Genomic DNA, 25,834 nt, shown 5'->3' on the forward strand with positions numbered 1-25,834 from the left:
TCAGTTTTCAATCTCTTTGACCGCCAAGTCTTTTGCTTTCGTTTCTTCATTCTTCTTCCTCTTCATTTGGAAAAACTCAATGAGTCCACCGAGCGCAATGTCTGGATCATCTTCCTGGAGTAGTTGCTCGGCTACTTCAGCCGGGGTAACCTCCACCTCCCTAATCAAACCCTCAATTTCTTCAAAAAGACCATGCTATGTGACACCAAGATAGTTAGAGGCTAGCAGTCGGAACCCACACGGGGTGCAATATGACATGTTAATGTGAACATCCATACGACCAGGTCGAAGTAGTGCAGGGTCCAGTTTGTCTTTCCGGTTAGTGGTGAATATGATGATCCTTTCATCACCACAACTTGACCATAAACCATCGATGAAGTTAAGGAACCCGGATAATGTAACTTTGTATTCTTCGTGATCGCCATGCTGGTCTTTCTCTCGAACTGTTTCTTTGGCGTCCACTCGATCATGCAACTCCACCGTGCAATCAATTTCCTCAAGCACCAGTATAGACCGGTTTGACGTTGCCACCAACAACCTTCGCAGATCCGAGTTTGAATGAATGTCAGTCAAGTCCAAGTCATATATGTCAAACTTCAAGTAATTCGCCATGGCCGCGATAAGGCTTGATTTCCCCGTCCCTGGTGGACCATACAACAGGTACCCTCTCTTCCATGCCTTTCCGACTTTCTTATAATACTCTCTCCTTTGTATAAACCTATCCAAATCCTTCATCACCTTCTCCTTCATATCGGTATCCATCGCCAGCGTGGCAAATTTCGCTGGATGGTCTAGATTAACCGACGTCCACGTCGTTCTGCTGTCCGTGTCAACTGTGAATATCTTCACGGTTTTATCTTCTCGTTTCTTTGTTTTGGCGTCTTTAAGGATAAACGGCAAGTACTCGTTCAACACCAGATCTTTGTGTTTCTGATGAAATGTGAGCTCCAAGGATCGTTTATCCGATCTACTAACATATGAGCCCTTGTCGTCGTAATTGTGGTATTCTATCGTTGGTAACTCCTTAGAAACCAAAGACCACTTGAATTTGACTCCTTTGAATACATCAACAAACTCTTCTTTGATTTCCATCTCAACATTTATGTTTTCTTCGCTAGCGTTTTTTGTGACCTTCAGACGACGAATGTTGGGAGATTTTAGGAAGTTAAGGTAGAGCGTTGCGGCACTATAAATATGGTTTCTTGAATGCCATCGAATTAGTAGATGACCATGGTCAGTTGTCTGAATAACTTGTTGATGAAGTTGCGGAGGCCGAAATAGAGGTAGTCTTGGAATTCACTAGGCAAGTAATCACGAGCGAAGCTGCGAGCAACCATGGAAGCCGCGGCCACGGATCCGATGGTGGAAACAATTGTTTTTGCCATGGCAATTTTTGATTCAGTTGATGAGGCCATTTTTAATATGTAGGAAATGGAGATGAGGTTTGGTTTTGTTTGTGTAAATGATGTGGGATTTATACTTTATAGTGTGGTGGTGTTACATTTTCTAATTTGGTGTGTTGACTATTGACTGAGAATACTCGGTGGAGAGCCGCGTGATTTCTAAGTATGACTCCTTCCAAGAAGGCAAGAACTAGAATTCTAGAAATAAAGTAACTTAAAGTTATTTATTTATTTATTTTTATTATGAAAGCTAACATGAACACATGTGGTTTCCTTTTTCTTTATCTTTTTTAATCAAGGAATCTAGCAATTTAATTATCACTAAATGCTTCCACTCCAAGCAAAATACTTGGCCGTATTTTTCAATTTATTTATTCTATTTGTCAAGTGGATCCGGATTCCGATTAACCACCGGTAAATACTAAATACTTCATCCGTTTAATTAGAAGTGTCATGGTTTGAAAAATACAAGGTTTAAGGTGGATTAAATGATTATTTTTTTTGCTTAATAAATAACAATAATATCCTTGAAAATTAAGTCCATCAATATTGTTTATTATAAAAAAAAATATGAACACTTTTATCAGGTAAGATATATAAATTTATTTGAAGTTATGTTTGGGTGCTTTCTAAGTATACTTTTTTCTTTTCGGGCTCAACAATCAGATTATACTAATTTAGTTCTTTCTCTTTCTAACCACATATTCTACTTCTTGTTTTAACTGTTTTATTAATATTTCGTGCTTCATCAATTAATTATTTTTTACGGGATAAAGAACCAGCAAAATGTTCAAATATACAACTAAAAATACTAAACAAGCTACAACCAAAAAGTAAAAATGAACGTAGAACTTATAATTTTATTTTATTTTTATTTTTAACAAAATTAAGCTTGCATCACGATTCTCAATCTAAGCTCGCCCATTTTACTTATATTTTCACCCAAATGAATGAGGAAGCCTTCATATCACTCACAATCTTTATGATCAGGCAACTTTTTTGTTTGAAAATCTTCTAATTTCTTGTTTTCCAAATTATCCAAAGGAAAACCATCATTTTTTTTGTTTAATCATGGGTCATCTAGTGGCTATATATGGGGTTTGGAATCCTATAATTAAGTCAATTGTTAATCTTGATGACGACGGTTTAATCATGGGTCATCTAGTGGCTACATATGGGGTTTGGAATCCTATAATTAAGTCAATTGTTAATCTTGATGACCACATCTGTCGTCGAGAATCTTTAAAGAATTTGGGGCCAACCGGGTAAAAAGAATTGGCCCCTGAAGCATATATAAACTCGATAACTCATATATAATTTAAATAATTGTGATGAAAATACAGAACTAATGTTGCAAAATGCTCGATTTTAAATATTTAAACGAATCTTGAGGCTCAAAGAACAGCTTGACACAGTTTTCAAAATGTTCCCTTAAATATAGATTATAATGCGCTACCTCCACGCTGATGTGGCTATGTCTAGGTGGGCAACACCCTACTTCACAAGCTTTTGTGTATGATGTGGCACGGGGCGTCCACTCGTTGCACATACACTAAGTGTGGTTAAATATTTTTTTGCCTACATAACATAATATATAAAAGGTATATTGGTTTTTAATGATCCTAGCTATTGTCTTTTGGTTACTGCTGGTCCCAACTAATGAATTGGCTACTAATGGTCCCAACTTTTAAACTATTTGTTTCTAACAGTCTGCGAATAACAGAATCCTAACGTCGTTAGTTTCAGGTCGCCGGAAAAATTGTTTTGGCCGGAAAACTCAATTTTTTTCTCGAAAACTCAACATTTTCATCCCAAACATCTTGGTAACTTCGCATCGGACCTTTAGGAACCTTTTTCTAGTAAAGCCCCAATTATTGAGGTCGCCGGAAACTTTAGAATCATCGTCGGATTTGGTTGATGGTGCTCAAGTGGTGGTAGTTGGTTAACTGTGAGTCAATTAGCGCGGTTGCGGTATTCAGGTGGTGTTTTCCGGCAACAAATTTGAATTTTCTTGCCAAAAACATTTTCCCGACGACCTGAAACTAACAGCGTTAGGATTCTGTTAGTCGCGGACCATTATGAACAAATACTTTAAAAGTTGGGACCATCAGTAGCCAATTCATTAGTTGGGACCAGCAGTTACCAAAAGGTAATAATTGGGACCATTAAAAATCAATATACCTATATAAAAACTAGTGAAATTGTTGTGAACAAAGAGGCAACCGGTAAATTGGCGTCACAAATCGGTCAGAACCAAGTTAGAAAGAGCCACCGTTCCACTAAAATTCCTTCCAAATTGCATGACTACCACTTGAATGCCACGTCAGCCCATTAGTAACCAATTAAATTCTGTTATATAGAGGGGAATGTATGAGAGTGATGTCATGAGTATTTTGTGAGTTTGTTATGATTTCTTTTCCTATCTAATTATGCAATTCTCTTTCCATCTTATTTCAATAAAATTCCTCCCTTCCCCTCTCAATTCTCTGTTTGTGATTGTAATTTCATATATCAAACCCCTTAATTGGTGCTTTCATTCTACCTCCATAGCCATGGCGGACGGAACTCGATTGAAGTTACTCGATGAGGGTTTAAAGGAAGTTAAGGATTCTCAGAAGCAAATGAATGAGAATCAAAACAAGCTTCATAGTGATGTTGATGCCATTTCTTCTTCTTTGGAAGATACAAAGAAGCTTCTACATCAGGTTTTGAAACGATTACCACCTAATCCTAAATCTAATCATCATCCTGAATCGTCTGCCGGCAAACAGCCGTTCGATGACGGATTCTCTATCCTTGGTCGCCATAAACCTGCTCCAATAAACCTGGCTCGCTTCGCCGGCCACTATCCTGAACAATGGGTCACGCAAGCGAATCGTTATTTTGAATTTTATTCTATTTCAGATCTGGACAGATTAACGATCGCATCGTTTTATTTTGATGATGACGCGGCAAATTGGTTCGATTGGCTTTAACGCCATCATAACATTCATGGTTGGCAATCGTTTACTATTGATTTGATTGAGCGATTTAGAGAGAAAGACCTTGAGGAACCAGAGGGTCTTCTCGCCAAACTTCAACAAACTTCAACGGTTGCTGAATACCGTCATCGATTTGAAGCAATTTCGAATCGCACCATGGTTCTTCCGCCGACGTTTCTGATACGTTGTTTCGTTTCCGGCCTTAGCGCTGATATTAAACAATCTGTGTTGATCCATAAACCTTCGAACGTCGATGAGACGATGAGACAGGCCCAATTGGATGAGATTCGTATTCAATTGGAAAAAGGTATGGGCCGGGTGTCTTTGGACTCTTCGAAGCCCATTCTTCCTACACCAAAAACCAACCCCATTGTTTCTCCGGTGAATTCAACGGCCACGTTCAACCCTAAATCCACACCAAATTCCATCGGATTCCATCGCTTGTCCCCCACTGAATTGGCTCAAAAGCGGGCGGGCTCTAGGGTTATGCTACATATGTGATGAAAAATACACATCAGATCACAAGTGCAAATCCGCTCTACAGTTGCTTTTCTTTAATGAAGACCCCCCTCTGATTGAACCGATGGAAGAGGTATCGACATACTTATCTGGTGATGCTAATTTCGCTAATGCTTTACAACTGGAAGAGGTTCAGAATCACACCGCCATCTCTTACAATGCCTTGGCTGGTAGCCATTCTACCGCTACGCTTCGTTTTACTGGCTCAGTAAATGGTAAGTTTGTTCAAGTACTGTTGGATGGTGGTAGCACCCACTGTTTCGTGCAAACTTGAGTTGCTACGTTCCTTAATTTGACTGTTGAAGCTATCACTCCTTTTTCTGTGTTGATGGGAAGTGGCGAACGATTGCCCTATTCTGGACTAGCTCGTCAAGTGGAATTTATCATCCAAAATTCTGCGGTACTGGTCGATTTGTATGTTTTGCTACTACAGGGTTGGGATATGGTGTTGGGAGTATCTTGGTTATCAACTCCTGGTTCTGTGCTCACTAATTACGCCACCGCTTCGTTTGAATTCCAATGGAATGGTTCTCGGGTGGTTTGGCAAGGCGACTCTCACTCAGTGGTTCAACCAATACAGTTCAACGGCCTACGCCGGTTAGCTCAAACTGACTCAATTGGTGAGTATTTTCAATTACAATGTGTGCCATCGGACCCCACCTCAAATGTGGACTACCCGACAGATATTAAAAAGTTATTAGATGATTATATGATGGTATTTCAACCAGTTATGGGTTTACCACCAGTTCGCCCACAGGATCACCAAATTATCTTACCGCGTAATTCTGTTCCTGTTTCGGTTCGCCCTTATCGTTACCTGTATTTTCAAAAGGCAGAAATTGAACGTTTGGTTGGTGAAATGTTACAACAGGGGATCATACGACCTAGTACCAGTCCCTTTTCTTCCACGGTATTGTTGGTTAAAAAAAAGGATGGAACATGGCGATTCTGTGTGGACTACCGGGCACTCAATGCACTCACTATTCATGATCGGTTTCCGATCCCGACTATATATGAGCTTTTTGATGAACTCTATGGCGCAAAATATTTTTCTAAACTTGATTTGCTTGCTGGTTACCACCAAATTCAGTTACATGATGATTCGATTTTAAAATCTGCTTTCCGAACGCATGATGGATACTATGAGTTTTTGGTTATGCCCTTTGGCTTAACCAATGCTCCTTCGACGTTTCAGCGTTTAATGAACGATATCTTCCGTCCATTTCTTCAAAAATTTGTTTTGGTATTTTTCGATGACATCTTGATTTATAGTTCTAACTGGGTGGAGCATCTGCAACATCTTAAAGTGGTTTTTCAGGTCCTTCTTGATAACAAGTTAGTTGCTAAATTGACCAAGTGTACTTTCGGTCAAACCAGAGTTGACTATTTGAGCCACATTATCTCTGAGGCAGGGGTGGCAGTAGACCCATCAAAGATTATTCATATTCAACAATGGCCGGTTCCGACTACTGTAAAGGAAGTCAGGGGTTTCTTGGGTCTCACCGGATATTACCGACGATTCATTCGTAATTATGCTACCATTGCCGGGCCATTGACAGATTTGCTTCGTAAGAATGCCTTCGTTTGGAATGAGACTACTCAAGCTGCTTTCTCAACACTAAAGAATTTGCTTAGTCATACCCCTGTTCTGCGTTTACCCGACTTCTCTAAGCCATTCACGGTGGAAACTGATGCATCGGGCATCGGAATTGGGGCTGTTTTGTGTAAGACCCCGAATCCCGGGAATCCTACAGTTGGTAATCATACCGGAAATTCTCAAAAATTTAAAACCAAACAAGTTCATCTTATTAAAATCAGTTCAGAGTAATTAAACAGCGGAATAATAACATCAAAAATCCCAAAAACCAGGGTAAGTGCCCAAAACCAAAATTTAAATGCTTATAGTAATAAATTAAAAGAAACAATTTGCGTTATTAATTCTTCGACTAGATGTGCCTTCAACCGTCCGAGTAGTCTCTAGCATGTCCAAGCGGTAATCTCCAATCCTCAACCTGAAAGTCAATCTAACACACAAAGTCAGCTTGAGCTGAGTGAGTTCAGGTTTTAAATAAGTAACATTCATTAAACAATTTAATTTCATAGGTATAAAAATGTAGGAGAAAATCATAAGTAAATAGATATATAACTTTTCTTGGTTAAATCATAAGTCAATAAAATCATAAATAACTCTTCTTAATCAAATCATAAATAAATAAAATAAAAGTATTTTTTCTTGATCAAACACGCAACACGGGCCTCCTCACCCCCGGTCTTCCCCAAGTAATATATTTAACCCGGTCGCGGTTTAACAAACACCAACAAAATCATGCAACACGAGCCTCCTCACTCCGGGTCATCCCCAAGTAATATATTTGACTCGGTCACAGTTTAATAAAACAAAAATCACGCAACACGAGCCTCCTCACCCCGGGTCCTCCCCAAGTAATATATTTGACTCAGTCGTGGTTTAACATACCCAAACACGTGATACGGGCCTCCTCACCCTGGGTCTTCCCCAAGTAATATATTTGACCCGAACACGGTTTAACAGAATGGCGGGCCTCCTCACCCCGGGTCTTCCACAAGTAATATATTTGACCCGCCGGGACATAAACATGCAACACGGGCCTCCTCACCCCGGGTCTTCCCCAAGTAATATATTTGACCCGGTCACAGTTTACTAACACATACACATTCACATACACACTTACAAACATCTAATTCAAACATTCAACCAAACCATATCATCACATTCAATCCATAAATAATGGATAATCTAGGAATTAATACTAGGCCTAATAGTATCCTCGAGCCTAGACCATAAATAATATATATAACCTTAAGGAATATAAGACCATAAATGAGTCTAAAATATCCTAAGTCATAGAATATAATCCACACATAGTTTCATAAATGCACAAATACGAATAAAGCTATGTAATACCATCCAAATAGTTGTAACGAGTAAAATCGGATAAAATTGTAATACGGTGTGTATGCTAGCCCAAAACGTAAAAAGATTAAAAGGGGCATCATGAACTCACCTAATACGAGGCACACAGTCAACAACGAGTTAGAGAATCCCTAAGTCAATCCACAATCACAAGCCTGCCGGATTGCACACAAAGATTACTAACCAAATCGTACCGACTCGTTTATCCTACGAGACGTTCTAACATGGTTCGAGTTACCTAAAGCCTTGTAATATATTTAACCCGGTCGCGGTTTAACAAACACCAACAAAATCATGCAACACGAGCCTCCTCACTCCGGGTCATCCCCAAGTAATATATTTGACTCGGTCACAGTTTAATAAAACAAAAATCACGCAACACGAGCCTCCTCACCCCGGGTCCTCCCCAAGTAATACATTTGACTCAGTCGTGGTTTAACATACCCAAACACGTGATACGGGCCTCCTCACCCTGGGTCTTCCCCAAGTAATATATTTGACCCGAACACGGTTTAACAGAATGGCGGGCCTCCTCACCCCCGGGTCTTCCACAAGTAATATATTTGACCCGCCGGGACATAAACATGCAACACGGGCCTCCTCACCCCGGGTCTTCCCCAAGTAATATATTTGACCCGGTCACAGTTTACTAACACATACACATTCACATACACACTTACAAACATCTAATTCAAACATTCAACCAAACCATATCATCACATTCAATCCATAAATAATGGATAATCTAGGAATTAATACTAGGCCTAATAGTATCCTCGAGCCTAGACCATAAATAATATATATAACCTTAAGGAATATAAGACCATAAATGAGTCTAAAATATCCTAAGGCATAGAATATAATCCACACATAGTTTCATACATGCACAAATACGAATAAAGCTATGTAATACCATCCAAATAGTTGTAACGAGTAAAATCGGATAAAATTGTAATACGGTGTGTATGCTAGCCCAAAACGTAAAAAGATTAAAAGGGGCATCATGAACTCACCTAATACGAGGCACACAGTCAACAACGAGTTAGAGAATCCCTAAGTCAATCCACAATCACAAGCCTGCCGGATTGCACACAAAGATTACTAACCAAATCGTACCGACTCGTTTATCCTACGAGACGTTCTAACATGGTTCGAGTTACCTAAAGCCTTGTAATATATTTAACCCGGTCGCGGTTTAACAAACACCAACAAAATCATGCAACACGAGCCTCCTCACTCCGGGTCATCCCCAAGTAATATATTTGACTCGGTCACAGTTTAATAAAACAAAAATCACGCAACACGAGCCTCCTCACCCCGGGTCCTCCCCAAGTAATATATTTGACTCAGTCGTGGTTTAACATACCCAAACACGTGATACGGGCCTCCTCACCCTGGGTCTTCCCCAAGTAATATATTTGACCCGAACACGGTTTAACAGAATGGCGGGCCTCCTCACCCCGGGTCTTCCACAAGTAATATATTTGACCCGCCGGGACATAAACATGCAACACGGGCCTCCTCACCCCGGGTCTTCCCCAAGTAATATATTTGACCCGGTCACAGTTTACTAACACATACACATTCACATACACACTTACAAACATCTAATTCAAACATTCAACCAAACCATATCATCACATTCAATCCATAAATAATGGATAATCTAGGAATTAATACTAGGCCTAATAGTATCCTCGAGCCTAGACCATAAATAATATATATAACCTTAAGGAATATAAGACCATAAATGAGTCTAAAATATCCTAAGGCATAGAATATAATCCACACATAGTTTCATAAATGCACAAATACGAATAAAGCTATGTAATACCATCCAAATAGTTGTAACGAGTAAAATCGGATAAAATTGTAATACGGTGTGTATGCTAGCCCAAAACGTAAAAAGATTAAAAGGGGCATCATGAACTCACCTAATACGAGGCACACAGTCAACAACGAGTTAGAGAATCCCTAAGTCAATCCACAATCACAAGCCTGCCGGATTGCACACAAAGATTACTAACCAAATCGTACCGACTCGTTTATCCTACGAGACGTTTCTAACATGGTTCGAGTTACCTAAAGCCTTGACCCCAACAAACTCAATCATAAAAGCCCCGAGGCCTTACATTTACCGACACAACCCTTAGACACTCCCGAGAATAAAGAGTTCCCAAATTACCCCCGGAAGCACTAGGTGATACTTACACGCGCGTTAAAGAGTTGTTTAGGCAATTAACATCCAACTCAGCCCCGTGTGGACCCAATATGATAAATTCACAGCCAACAAGTCCATACGACGCTACACGAGTCAAATGGGTCGGTAACTCGCAAGCACAACGCACCAACTAATCAATAAACGCGAATGCGTGTCGTACCGACCCGTTTGAGTAACCGACAACCAATTCAGCCCCATTACTTATAAAAATCATTTTCCAACAGCCCGTACGTTAAACCAAAGCTATCTGAACTGAATTGGTCATCACTTACTTCATCCCTCGCGTTAAGCGCAACAAAACACTATTCTAGACAACCGAAAACTAGTTTTCAATCTACAACTAGTTGACCAATCAAACGAACACCAACGGACACGATTATAAAGTATGTTATACTAGACATACCTAAGAAGATTTTGGTACAAAAACCTTAACCAAAACAGCCCCGAAAATGTTAGAATGGATAGCCACCCGGTAAGCCTTCAACACGAGATTTAACGACGAATAAGTGAGATAAAAGGATAAATTAAGGTGAAAAAGAGTTGTAATACGCTAGGACCTACCTCGAATTAGACGTGGGATGGCTGCAATGAAGTTGGAGTGGCACAAAAACCAAGGAGGCAACCCCTCCAAGCTGCAGATCGCAAAAGACATGGGGGGGACTTAGGGTTTTAAAATGGGGTAATTACAAAATTAGCCCTCCAACCTATATTTTGTGATATTTTGCTCCAAAGTCAATATAATATGACTTTCAAAAATGACTCGGAGACCCTCAAGATGCCAGGGCGGGTCTTGGTTAAAGATATAAATTTTACAAGGCATGAATCCTTTTCATTAAAACTTACGGGTGTTACATTTTGTCCCAAGATAAGCAACCTATTGCTTATTTTAGTCAGAAAATGTGTCCTCGTATGCAGCAATCTTCTACTTATCAACGGGAGATGTTTGCCATTACATAAGCTGTGGCTAAATGGCGCCAGTATTTTGTTGGGGAGACGATTTCATATTGTCACGGACCAACAATCTTTACGCAATTTACAAGATCAAGTAATTCAGACTCCAGATCAACAAAAATGGGTCGGTAAATTGCTCGGTTATGATTTTGATATACAATATCAAATGGTAAACAAAATGGGGCAGCAGATGCCTTATCTCGGGTTCCAGCTTCTCAATTCTTGGCTTACTCGAGCCAAGAATTCGTTTTTCTTGAAGAGCTGCGAAGTGCAATTCAAGCCAATTCAGAATTACAGACAATATGCGCTCAACTTCGAGTGGACCCGGCTTTTGTTTCCCGATTACGTGTACAAAGATGGCTTATTATTCTATCAAGCTCGTTTAGTCATTCCTCCGCGTTCCCCTTTATGTCAACAACTGTTGTTGGAGTATCATACATTAGTGCTTGGGGTCACTCCAGGGTCACTCGTACGTTTCATCGCTTATCATCCAATTTTTTTTGGAAACATATGCTTTTTGGAAACATATGCGAAAAGATGGCTTATTATTCTATAGAGCTCGTTTAGTCATTCCTCCGAGTTCCCCTTTATGTCAACAACTGTTGTTGGAGTATCATACATTAGTGCTTGGGGGTCACTCCAGGGTCACTCGTACGTTTCATCGCTTATCATCCAATTTTTTTTGGAAACATATGCTTTTGGAAACATATGCGAAAAGATGTTAAGACTTTTGTTGCTAACTGCAAATTTGTCAACAAATGAAGGCTTCTTTCCTTCCACCATGTGGTTTACTCCAACCTTTAGCCATTCCACAATTGATTTTTGAGAGTATTTCAATGGATTTTATTACTGACTTCCAGTTTCAAATGGAAAAAGTGTTATTATGGTTGTTGTTGACCGTTTGTCCAAATATGGCCATTTTATTAGTCTTCTTGCCCATTTTAATAGCTCTGCCATTGCAGCGGTTTTTATTGCTGAGATTGTCCGTCTCCATGGCATTCCATCGGACATCGTCTCTGATCATGATCCCCGTTTCATGTCCGATTTCTAGAAAGAACTTCACCGGTTACAAGGAACTAATCTGTCTTTCAGTACCGCTTATCACCCACAATTGGAAGGGCAAACCGAGGCTCTAAACAAATGTTTAGAAATGTATTTGCGTTGCTATGTTTGTGACCAACCCAAAAATTGGCTAAGTTTTCTTCCTTGGGCAGAATTTTGGTATAACACATCATTCCAAATTGCTGCCAATATGACTCCGTTTGAGGTGCTCTATGGTCGTCGCCCTCCCACCATCGGTCGCTATATCCGGTATTCAACGGGTAATGCAATAATCGAGGAACAAATGCTAGCTTGTGATGAAGTTTTAACCCTTCTCAAAACAAAATTTAGCAAAACCCCAACACCGAATGAAGTCTTATGCAGATAAACATCGTAGGGAGGTTACCTTTGAGGTTGGGGATTGGGTATTTGTGAAGTTACAACCATACCACCAAGGCTCCACCCGTTTGCAACGACACCACAAATTGGGCCGCCGCTATTTTGGGCTTCTCAAATCACCGCTAAGACAGGTTGGTAGCATATAAACTCGATCTTCCCGCCACTGCTAAAATTCATAATGTCTTTCATGTCTCGTTACTTCGGAAATGTATGGGCATTCCAGAACAACAAGTTACACCCCTGGGGATAGTTGATTCGACTACAACTTTGGTCTTGCAGCCAAAAGAAATCCTCACCACCTGTAACACCGTGAAAATACCCCCATCTAGTTTTGGGCCAAAAATGTCAAGATTAGATGTTAAAGGGCTAAAAATGTCAAATCCAGAACTAGAAGGACTGAAAATGAAATTTTGCACCTTCGCGTATCGCGAAGATGCAAAGAAGGAACCCTTCGCGTATCGCGAAGATGCTGGCACACATTTCAACGTTATCCAGTGACACGTGGCAGCCTGGGGTTGACATGCAAAATTGCGGCGCCGACTCAAGCAACTTCGCGTATCGCAAAGATGCTCAGGCAAACATCTTCGCGTATCGCGAAGATGCACAAAAACGGCTATAAATAGGGCAGCCACGAGTTCAGTCGTTTTCATCCCATTTTCACACTTTTCTCACACACATAACCTAGGGAGTCGTGCCAAAAGAGTTCTGGTGGTTCCGAGGCTGTTCTAGTAGAGAATCGGGTGTTGTTACGCTGCCGAACGAGTTGTTAATCTTGCAAACGAAGTGCAAGTCGGAGTGCTACTGATTTCTTGAGTTCTTAAAGTCCCGTCGAGCCGATTAAGGTAGGATTAAGGTTAAGTTACTTTACTAGTTATTTTAAATACGTAAGATATAGCTTAGTTAAGGGTATAGTCGTTAAACTCTAATTATTTTCCAAGTAACGTTTTATAAAACAAAGACGTTGCTTCCACGTGAAGTAATGTTATCAAAACTATTATTTTGGCGGGCATGTAGTAACTGGAAGGGGGTATCATTAGTAGACTCCTCTTGCCTAAGAAAAGCAATTCGTACAAATCCCAATCAACCGCGGGACCCGTTTGCTTACCTGGAGAAGTTTGCCAACGTGATATCCTTTATTAGGCCAAAGCGTGCTATTCCAAACGTCATATGTAAATCCAAAGTATTTTCATAAAACGACTATAACTATACTAAGGTTAGGTCAAACATTAAGACTGTTGATCAGACCTCGAGTCTGCTGAACTGAATCAGACATTAAGTCTGCTGATCAGACCTCGAGTCTGCTGAAATTGTAACAGACTTAAAGTCTGCTGAATAATATCAAATAGGTACTTATGCATACCTATTATGAATATAGGTTAATAGCATACTGAAGCAAGGAGGTTAATATTTCCTACTGATAAGATAAGGTGAACACGTTAACCTTTTACTGTCTGAACTGATTTTTACTCTTGTAATAGACTGGTTATTTATTACAAAGAGTCTGATAAATGTTTGCATGAGATATAATCTCTAAAATCATTATAATACAAAATAGATAATAAAAAGCAACTCAAACCGAATACACATGTGTCAGGATCCAAACATAACTGATAATTGGCATACAAAACCAAGTCAGTCATAACCGGTTCTCCAACAGGGTTATATAGCCTAAGGGAAAGTTGTCTCCGAACAGGGGCTATATACTCGGGGAACCTTTGAATTATGTGTGTAAGGCAGTGGTACAAATCCCGGGATATGGACAGACGTTCCTGCTGAGATTGTGAAACAGAAAACTATGTTTATATTTAACGACTGTTATAAATGTTTTATCGAGTCAAACGTTTCACCAGCAAATAGCTGACGTGTTTTTCCCACTCTTGCAGGTAATTAGATGATAATAGATGATTTACAAGGATTGGAGTCATAGAAGGTCGCTCGAGATGGCTCGTTTTTGAATATTATAAAATCCTTGTATTATTAATATCACTGTTTTGTAAAACTGAAACTTGGGTGTTTATTTCCCGAGTAATTTTGATAATGTAAATTAATATTTTAATATTTAAAGTCTTCCGCTAAAATATATATTTACAAAACAGGTACCAACTGCTGGTCACACTCCTAGGCCCTGGATTGGGGTGTGACACCACCCGGTCTATCAATTGGTCATATCATTTGGTAACGCAATATCTGGTGCAATGGGATGGTTTGCCACCTACATCTGCTACATGGGAAGACAAGGCAGTGCTACTGCAATCTTTTCCTACTCTCCACCTTGAGGACAAGGTGAATGTTCAAGAGGGGAGTAATGTTGTGACAAAGAGGCAACCGGGAAATTGGCGTCATAAATGGGTCAGAACCAAGTTAGAAAGAGCCACCGTTCCACTAAAATTCCTTCCAAATTGTATGATTGCCAATTGAATGCCACGTCAACCCATTAGTAACCAATTATATTCTATTATATAGAGGGGAATGTATGAGAGTGATATCACGAGTATTTTGTGAGTTTGTTATGATTTCTTTTCCCATCTAATTCTGTAATTCTCTTTCCATCTTATTTCAATAAAATTCCTCCCTTTCCCTCTCAATTCTGTTTGTGATTGTAATTTCATATATCAAACCCCTTCAGAAATTCTTCAACGATTTTTAAAGGTAATACGCATTAGTTCAAGTACTAATAAATACTAGAGCCAGGTATTCTGGTTCAGATCCAATATAGATTAACAGGGACTAAAGGATATATGACAAAATATGCGAATCAGCCTATGTCCAAGTGTCAAGTTTGTTGCCACTTTATAAAAGGAAAAAAAAAACTGTACCTATATATATTTAAGGAACTAAAAAAGTCTTGATAATTATGTGATATCAAATTCATTTGTAAATTTGATGGACATCTACATAGTAGATTGCATTAATGTTAGAAAATTGCTTAGATCCTTCCCTTATTAAAGTCGTTACATAATTAATCTCACATATTAGTTTTTAATGAAAATCATTTTAAAAGCAAACTACAAAAAATTATAAACGTGTAAGATATTATATTACTTTAACTGGGCCACTTGTATTCCTCAAAAGATAAACAAAGTCAACGCACCCACATGCTATAAATCCCACATCGTTTCTACAATAAAAAGTTAAAACCACCCCTTGTTCTCCATTTCCATACCTAAAACATAACACTTCAGCTTAAATATGTCTTCATCAACTCAATCCAAAATCGCCATGGAGAAAACAATTGTTTCCACCATGGGGTCCGTTGCCACAGCCGCAATGGTTGCTCGCAGCGTTGCTCGTGAATACCTTTGCCTGCTGAATTCCAAGACTACCTCTATTTCGGCTCTAACAATCGTAAATTTTTGAAACCTAAAAACCGACCCGTTTTTATTATTATTATTATCCGGGACCATTGTCATTCATCAATTATTTATTAATCATTTTGGTCACTAATCTTTACGCGTCTATCGGTTTTAATTCGTTTATTTAATAAAATCATATAATTATCACATATGTGCAATACCCGCCCTTAACATGTGTTTTAACCTAAATTGACTATCCATGTTAACCCCAAGGACTAGATTGCAAAATTTTCAAATAATATTTTTCCTTCTTTCCCTCCTCCCGCCGTCGACCATACCCCCCCCCCCCTCCTTGCTTTCTTGATCCCTAATTCTTGCCGGTGAAACCTCCCCTGCCACGTCACTCTAGTGGTCCTTCTTTTGTAACCGACTTCTTCTAGAAGGTCTTTGGTAGTAATTGAGTGTAACTGATTTTGTTTGGCGACATCGAAGAGACAAGTATCTCTAATACAAATATCACAAATAGATAGTTACTAATTATTGGTTACAAATTCTAACAAGTGGTGAAAAGCAAAACACAAGATGTAGAGCAATTCAGGTTGTTTAAAAAGCATCCCTTTTTAGTACAACATAATAAAATCGAGTTCTAGCAATTAGGCAACGAATTCATCATCATCATCGTCGTCGTTGTCCTCGGTAAATCCTATCAATAGCAAAGTTATGATAGGGTCTGAGGAGTGTAAGATGTACCAATACCGAAGCATCCATTTACAAAACTAACACAACAAACATTAACATGTCTAATTTCTTGAGGCAAGAAAGGGCAACTTGATGGAACCGACAGCAAGCAGTACGTAACAACATTGCTATTTTGTATTCAGTAACCGCGTATATTTTGTTTAGCTAACACCAATACTAGAAGAAAATCCCTTTTGGTATATTGTAATGCATTATTATTTTGTAAAACTAAAAAAACATGCCAATGTATTAATGTAAGGCACATGCAGAACTTATTAATGGTACAAAATAAATGTCATATTACAACCGAGAATTATCATCCCTAATTACTCATTCTTTTCAATTGGGCTTGGGCTGTAATATTATTATTTTCGCATATACATATATAACATACGCTTACGTTCGCCGGTGCACCTGGAGCTAGCTATTAGGGTTTGAATGGCAGAGCTTGTGTTTGATGCGGTGGAGCAGATACTGGTACGTTTGGATGCGGAAGATCTAATTCGATGCAAAATCGTATGTAAGTCATGGCGATCTCTTATATCCAGTCCAAGTTTTGGTAAACATCACTTGAACCATTCTCACAAGAGTGATCGTGACAATCGTCAACTTGGACATAGAAGGATCGGTTCCTTGGCAACTTTAGATGAAGATGAGGAGTACTTTTCCCGCAATAAATCATTTATTATTGGCTCATGTAATGGTCTGGTATGCCTTTCTACTATGGACCTTGAGTTGGTAGTGACCAATCCTTTGACTAGAGAGCTCAAGAGACTGCCAACGCCGCCCTATGGGCCTCATGACTGCTTTAGATACGGAAGCCTGGCATTGTGGGGTTTTGGTTATGACTCTTCCGCCAATGACTACAAGGTTGTTGTAGGCTTCAGGGAAGCTTAAGAGGAACTGCGGGCCGTCTTTCATGTCTTGACATTGAAATCAAATACTTGGAAAGCCATCGGAGAAGTCAAGTATATGTGCTTGGATGAAAGTAATGGTGTCTTATGTGGGGGAGCACTTCATTGGTTTATGAGTGCTGGATCGGGAAAGGAGAAAGTCATTGTTTCTTTGGATTTATCTACAGATGAATTTAGAGAAATCCCTCAACCTACACATGAAGAATTTGAATGCGACATCGATGGCGGTGTAAACAATTGCATGCTGGGGGTTATAGAAGAATGTCTATGCTTATACGACAATTCGGCTGCCTCGTATAACGATTTGGATCCTTTGCCTTGTAGGAAATGGGTAATGAAAAACAACAAGTGGGAGATATATGATGATAATTGTCACACCCCGACCACGACGGAAACGTCGGGGTTTTAACCGATTGTTCATCGCACACGACACTATTAAGTGACAATATTTAATCAACTCATTTAAATTCATAAAAACACAAAGAGTCACATAACTTGTTCATACAATAACCAAATTCAAATCATAGTAAATAATATATTGTTTGTTTTGCTAATATCCTAATAGTCTCGATAACGTTTTTTTTTCTTCAAGTCCTCGAGTCAACCTAAAGTCAAACCTGTAACATTGCATAAATAGATTTTGTCAACACAAAGGTTGGTGAGCAATTTCATAGTTTTTGAACAATAGATATATAATATGAAATTCCACAACTTGTATACAAAACAATAAATAATAGCAACAATTTAGATAAATGAAATCGTTAATAAGAATACATTAACGACACCTTTCTATAAGGGGATGCCAAATATACTCAGATTTTGTATGAAATCGTTAATAAGAATACATTAACGACACCTTTCTATAAGGGGATGCCAGATATACTCGGATTTATAAATCAACCATCCAAAAGTGGTAAATACATTAGCACTTAAGCATATAAGCATATAAGCATATAATCACCAAATCGAGCATTTATTTAAGTGAAGTATACAATAAGTTTGTGGTTTACGACTCAAGTATAAATCATTTGGATTTGAATAAGTTTGCAATGTCACCCCCAAAATATAAAAGAGTGAAAACGGGGGATGAAAGTACTCACATTCAAGTAATAAACTTGAAAGATTTGATGATTTGGAGATTAACCGGAACGATGAGTTTAACGAACGAAGCCTAAAGGAGAAGTCTTGTATTAGAAAAGTTGTCTTGGAAGTCTTTAAATGAAAATAAATGATAAGAAATATAAACAATTTAAAGTTTAAGGTTTAAAATGTAAATATTTAAGAAATTATAATAATAGTCCTTTAAAATGTAAGTTTGCTCGAAACCGGGTTAAAGTATCTAGCCCTTAATTTTACTCAACCTATGTTAAGTAATAAGGTGGGTAAAAATGCAAGAAAACAAGTCCCTTTATAAAATAGATACTAAAACGAGTTTAACGAGTGTTCGGGTGGTCGGTTCGGGTCTTGGTGACTTGACCAAACCCAAAGTCAACTTCTCAAAATAATAAATGTATGATAACTCAATAAATCTTAAAGAGACTTAACCAAGTATGTAGTTCTATTGTTTTAGAACTAACAACGTCCGTTAATCGAGTGTTCGGTTTAGTCGGTCCAAACTTTGTTATAAGATCAAGTTGGATTCAACATTCCGAGTACTTTGTGAAAATAATTAAAATCAGTTTTATAAAGTATTTTTAAAGAAATATATAAGCTTTATGGTTAAAAACACACTTGTGTGTCTTAAGCGAGGTAAACTTGGTTTAGTCGGTTTGGTTCGGTTTTTATCTTGGAATAAGGCCAAGAATGGTTACCACATGTCCAAAACATCATAGAACTTGTAAAATAATTTATAAATAATAATACCAAAGTTTTACATACAAAAAGTCAACAACAAAGTCTTTAAACGAAAGTTCGGTTTTCGGTTCGGATCTTGTTTCGGGATAAGACCAAGGTTAGATTATACAAACCCATAACCATGGAACTAATTAAAATGATTTTAGAAACTCAAATCTTACATAAAACATGTTTATACAACTATTTAAACAAACTAGTAAACAAGAGTTCGGCTTCCGGTTTGGAGCTATTTACGGAATAACCGAGGCTGTCTCTACATCCCATAACCATGGAACTCAAAATGTAAAATAAAACTAAGATGAGCAGAAGTTAAACAAGTATAACTAGTTTGATAGTTAGATGCGGAAAATATATATAATCAAGGACTACTACGAGTCCTCCATGTAGCTTTGTCTTATGGGCCGGACACTTAACCGACCGAGACCCGAGAAATACCCACCGAATGTACAAAGGGTGCTATTATATATATGTTGTATCACAATCTTCAAGTATAAATAAGTGTTAACAAGTTGATTATAATGTAAGACTATGGTTAGTTTGACTTTGAAAAGTCAAACTGCCAAAAAAAATATGAAGAACACCTTTGAATGCTTGAGAATTGGAAGAGAAAGAGATGAATGAGCAAGGATTAATGAAGGGGATAGGTGTATATATAGAGTGGGTTGAAAGGGTCAAGCATGGGGTGTGATATCAAGGTTTGCATGCAAGAGGGGTCAAGACAAGTCACAAAACAACAAAAAAATAAAAAATAAAAAAATGGGCTGCTGGTCCTGCTGATCTGCTGCTGGTCAGCACGTCGGTTCGCGTCCGGAAGTTCGTTTTTGATGTGTCTTGAGCGTTTTAAGTCCGTTTTCGAATCCGTAAAAGGGGTTTTTTCAAATTAGACAAGCGGGAATGTTTTAGTAACATAAAATCCAATATTTTATATATTTGAAATGTTCGGGATATAAATCGGGTCGGTTTACAACATAAAAACAAATACAAAATAAATACAATTTAACCCGAAATCGAGGATTGTCACAATAATCATTGTGAGAGCAAGCATGATATTGCACACTTGGTGGTAGTGGTGGTGGAGGACTTGCCTACTCATGTGTACAGTGTTGATGATGGTAAACACGTGTCCATTGCTGGGCGCAATATGCGTGCTAGTAGATATGTCAAGAGTCTCGAATCCCCCCATCCCTATTTTCATAATTATGAGGGACACGTCAAGGTTCGATCTAAATATCCATTTATGACGTTATGTATGCGTATATTATGCTGATGCTAAAATGTCCTAATTTCTGTTTACATATTCGTGCAATGCAACAGGGGCAGGAAGGTTATGAGAGTGTTGAAAGCAGTGCCAAGGGCAACGCAAGGAAGCGAAAGAGGAATAAGAGAAAACATGTTAGAAGGTATAAAAAAGTAAAAGTTATGGGCTTTTTCGGGTCAACTAGTATTCTTAAAACAAACATCCTAGGATGGAAACCTAAGTACAGAACATCATCCAGACGACACCTTAAGATGCCATAATTCTCAATTCAGATTGGAACGCCAAACTGCAGTCGGTTATGGTCAAGTAAATCATTTAGTTTAATTGATTTTGGTAACCTATGGGTGGGGCGCAGTGTGTAAGTTAGGCTTTTGATCAGTGAAATGTTAAAAATCTTTGATTTAGTTGTTTATTCTGAGCTCATGTTTTATTTGTAATTTGATGCCATCCGAGTCGTATTCTGTTCTATGATATATGACATGAAAGCCGTCTAATTTTATATTATATGTTTGCCTATTATAGTACTTGTATGCTAAGTTGTCATTCTTGATTTTCCTTCAAGTTGAATTGGGTCCAAAATCAAACTTGCCATTGGTTTAACTTAATGATTGCAAATGGGTTGGGTGGGTCGAACGGGTCATGGGCTGAAACGGGTTAGGGTTGGAATAGGTTAGGGTCAGAACGGGTCAATTGAAAAAATGGTTGTTTCGGTTTGGGTGGGAACAGGTTAGTGTCGGAACGGATTTCGAGGGGTTTTTTTTTTACAAAGATAACAGCGGAAACATTTTAGTTTTTTTAGAAATTATGATTTTTATTTATATTTTGAGTTATGGTTTTTTATTTTCTGAGGGGTTTTCTACTAAGATCAAAAACCCCTAAAAATTAAAAAAAAATAATAAAAAAATCATACCTCAAAATATAAATCAAAAACAAAAAAAAGTAAAAAAACTAAAATGTTTTATCGTTGTCCTCGTTCAAAAAAAAAACCCCTCAAGAAATTAGTCGAAATCAAAAAAATCGACGAAAAGAAACCAAAACCGAACCGAACCGAACCGAACCCATCCTGTGTGAAAACTTGTGTCGGCTCGAAACCTGTTCCGAGCCGAAACCTTCGAACTCGTTCCAATCCAAACCGTTTTGTGCCGAAACCTATCCGACCTGAACCTGTCACATTTTCTTAGGACACTAACCCACATCGACCCATTTATTTAAATTTGTTGGCCCATTTTGACCCGAAGATGAAATTTCAAGTGACCCTTTTAGTTAAAATAGATGACTCAAATTAACCCATATAATTTCTAAATCTTCTATAGTCTATTTGTTTAGTTGTTCACTAATGAGTAATGAATTTGTTCAGATGAAGCTGTTGGCATTCTGCATAGTGCTAGAGCGTTCATTTGTTCAGATGAAGCTGTTGTGGTGAATATGATGATTCTCTCATCACCGCAACTTGACCATAAACCATCGATTAAGTTAAGGAATCCTGATAACATAACTCTATGATAGCAACCTTGTAATATTCTTTCGTCGGTAGCTTCTTAGAAACCAAAGACCACTTGAATTTGACTCCATTGTACACATCAACAAACCGATCGCTGATTTCAGTTGCAACATTGATGTTTTTCTCGCTAGGGTTTTTGGTGATCTTCAAACGTGGGACTTCAGGAGAATTTCGGGAGCTTAGGTATTGTGCTGTGGCGTTATACATTTCGTTTTCTTGAATTCCATCGACTTCGTATATCACCATGGTCAGCTGTCCGAATAAGTTATTGATGAAACTGCGGAAGCTGAAATAAAGATAGTCTTGGAATTCAGGAGCTAGGCAAGTAATCATGAGCAACGCTGCGAATGACCATCAACGCTGCGGCAACGGATCCCATGGTGGATACAACTGTTTTCGCCATGGCGAGTTTCGATTCAGATGCCATTTTAAAAATGTATTGGTAAGGAAATGAAGATGAGGGTGGGTTTTGGTTGTCTGAAATACGTAAATTTTATAGTATTGGGGGTGGGCTCACTTTGTTTACTTTTCAAAAACTTCTCATGCACTCTCATTTCTATATACTTCCTATGGACTCTTTTATATATACAACTAGTATTTAGTCCCGCTGCAACGCGGGGGGCGTAAGGCTGGAAAAAAAAATACAAATTACAATTTTAAAGATACTTTTTAGGCTCTCTGCCTATAACAATAACGTCTGATGTGAAACTGACCAATGGTCTAAAATTGCAAGGCACCTAGTTCTATCACCATGCTACATAATACACAATATAAAGTTTACATAGGTTCCAACATACAAACAGACACGTTCATTCTTGCTACCAAGACTCATACAATAGGTTACAAAACTTTTAAAAGATAAATAACAAAAACAAATTGTGCTAAAATTACAATAAGAACCTCTTCCATTTTGTCCATGTCAAAGATGTCTCGACTTCACCATTCGTGTCGTCCCAAATCTATAGAACTGTTGTCTTAAAATGCACATATTTCACACCATCAAATTGTTAATAAAATTGGGTTTTACTACTTAAAAGGATGATGAAGCAAGAAAGTGTCTAATGTTTTCTCCAAAAGATCGCTTTCTTAAAGACCTCATTATGACACCATTTAAGTCAAACATAATCACTTTACCTTTCCACTCAATAGAAGCCAAAGATAATCTGCTAACAACTCTCCCTTAGGTTACACAACTGGCAGTACCTTATGGCATTCAGGAATTAAGAGACCCCAAAAGTGAATACCCTGGATAATTAAAACAAAAGGTTAACTTTCAACACAAACTCACCAACATGTTTTCTTGAATAATATATGAATATGAATCTAACCAATCAATATGCATAAAATATGTAAAGATTACAGTGACAGGTGAAATGATATATACCTCATATGGATAAAGTTAGGATGTTTCCCATAGCAGCCCCGACATTCCTCTCATCGCACCAAGTACCTTTAGAAATTTTAAAACATGCATTACATACTAAGAAATGAAAATGGTTTACTAAGCAGATGCAAATAATCACATCTCAAACTTGCATTTTTAAGTTGGCAAATCTAATTATATTTGTAGAATATGCAGAAGACATATTAGTAAAGAATAATCCCAAAATTACATCTCACGTTTTTCCACAAACTACTTCCATGGTTTCACCAATTCTTAGATTCAAATTGGTATGCTTAGATGGATTATGAGCCCATGTTTACATAAGGCTGAAATCATAACTTGAGGCTCAGATCATATTCATGGCTGCAATTGTGGTTGCTTGTTTCCAAGCACCACAGTCACCATGCCAACAGTCCGTCATCATCATCGCCCAAAAAACAACCCAAAAGGTGTAGCACAATCGTGAAAGCATTCCGTCTAACACCTTATGTGCACCGTACCTAGGCTCAGAAAAACCATCACAGCCTTTCTAAAACCCAAACAGACAGACGTGCACTTCATCGAACACCTCATGTGCACTGCGTGTAACGTAACAATAGACGCTACACACCTCATGTTCTTAGCAAGAGGTTTCATGTGCTATTACAAACACAAATAAAAAGGTCAAAAATAGCTACACACATGCCGAATCTCAGGAAACCATCATCGCTTCAACAGTGGCCACATAAAGGCCCCAAATGAACAGATATAACGGGAAAAAACAATACAACAAAACACAACAATCAGCCTCATACAATACCAAATAAAACATCACAAACAGTAACTTATAACTTTATAAGGCATCATTCATTAAGCATTCCATATTAGGGCTAACCACATCAGTTCTAGGTTTTGACGGCCACCGAACCACTGCCGCCACTTAGATTTAGATGGAACAACACATGCCACAACCTCACTAACGGACCCCTGTTTCATAAAACACCGCCGCCGTCACGCTGCCGCCATCTAGGGTTTCCAAATGGAACCGGCAACAGTAGGCGTGCGTACAGTTGAAGACGACGGTCACTATGGCAGGTTTAAAGATGGTGGTACCGGAGCTCGAAGACGACGGTCACTATGGCAGGTTTAAAGATGGTGGTACAACCTCTAAAGCTTAAGAAAGTTGCAAATTAATATATATATAATTAAACTTCTTAGGGAATTAACATACACTCGAGGGGATATATCTTACTAATATATTAAAGTAAAATAATGTGGACACATGACATCTTTTTAAAGTGTCCACATAATATGATACATAAGCTATTTCTAAAATTAAACCCTATTTAAATCTATTAAATTAATTTGCTATATTTATTATATTATTTTTAAAATTTCTAAATTAAATTTTCATTAACTCTCATTTAATGTGATTTCCCGTTTAATGTTTATTTATTTATTACGTTTTTTAAACTAATTTTTTAAATACTTTATTTTAAAATATTATTATTATAAAGATTCTTTTGATTTGCGTAAAACAACTAACATATGCCTAAACTATTAAAAGTCTATTTTCAAGCGTGTGTACATCTAAATACCTAAAATTTGCCTTATATGAAAATTTAGTGAAACTTGGCTTGACTCGTGATTTATTTTACCATTTTTAAAACTTTAAAGTTATCCTTTCGTACCATTGAATAATTAATATGGGAAAACCACTTATGTTATGTACAATGAGATATTTGAAGGTTTTATAAACAATTTCTGTATTTAATCTTTTTTCAAATTTATATATAATGTAATATTTAATTTCATATATTAGAAATTGTTATACATTCATAAATTATACCATGTATATAAACATTTTTAAATTGATGCTATATTCTTTATTCAGCCCGTAAATTGCATGGGTTATTAACCTAGTTTCCACATAAATCTGCATCTAATCACGTATAGTGTTGCATTTTATTATGTATATAATTAATCCAACTATCGTATTAAAGCAACATATAGTTTCTATATGGCCTTTAATTAAGTTATCCACATAGGATTCCAGCTCAACAATTTTCAAAATTATAATTTACATCTAATAAGCTATTTATTTTTAATCTACCTATTAAAACTATTAAAACAAAATAATTCTTCCATAAGATATGTTATTATGAATCCATAAGATAAAAATATGTTGTATTAAACATATTTTTAGACATATAAATATATTTTAATATGCTTTTGAGACGGCAAGGTATGTTATTACGTATATTATTAAATTTTACTTTTTTGTTGTATTTTTTAATCACCGTGTATTATACGCGAATACGCGATATATCCTAGTTACGTGTAATATTACATAACATATATAAATAATTACATACAATATTATGCAATTGATGTAAATAATTACATGTGATATTATGTAATATATGTAAGATATCATGTATCATG

The 25,834-nt window shown here is 37.6% G+C and overlaps 1 long non-coding RNA gene and 1 pseudogene across 1 annotated transcript; both read right to left on the reverse strand.

The window, feature by feature from the left end:
• On the reverse strand, window positions 1-22,453 carry LOC143600155 (protein HYPER-SENSITIVITY-RELATED 4 pseudogene; annotated as a pseudogene).
• A 677-nt stretch (window positions 22,454-23,130) lies between these two features.
• On the reverse strand, window positions 23,131-23,552 carry LOC143600152 (uncharacterized). The gene is made up of 3 exons (XR_013147422.1): window positions 23,411-23,552; window positions 23,201-23,271; window positions 23,131-23,167 (listed from the first exon to the last, which is right to left on the reverse strand). It is a non-coding gene; the product is annotated as an uncharacterized LOC143600152 (long non-coding RNA).
• Between the last annotated feature and the right edge of the window lie 2,282 nt (window positions 23,553-25,834).

Source organism: Bidens hawaiensis, unplaced genomic scaffold, assembly GCF_021521415.1.
Source record: "Bidens hawaiensis isolate Kalapana, Puna unplaced genomic scaffold, B.hawaiensis_p1.1 tig00053463_1, whole genome shotgun sequence".
NCBI lineage: Eukaryota > Viridiplantae > Streptophyta > Magnoliopsida > Asterales > Asteraceae > Bidens > Bidens hawaiensis.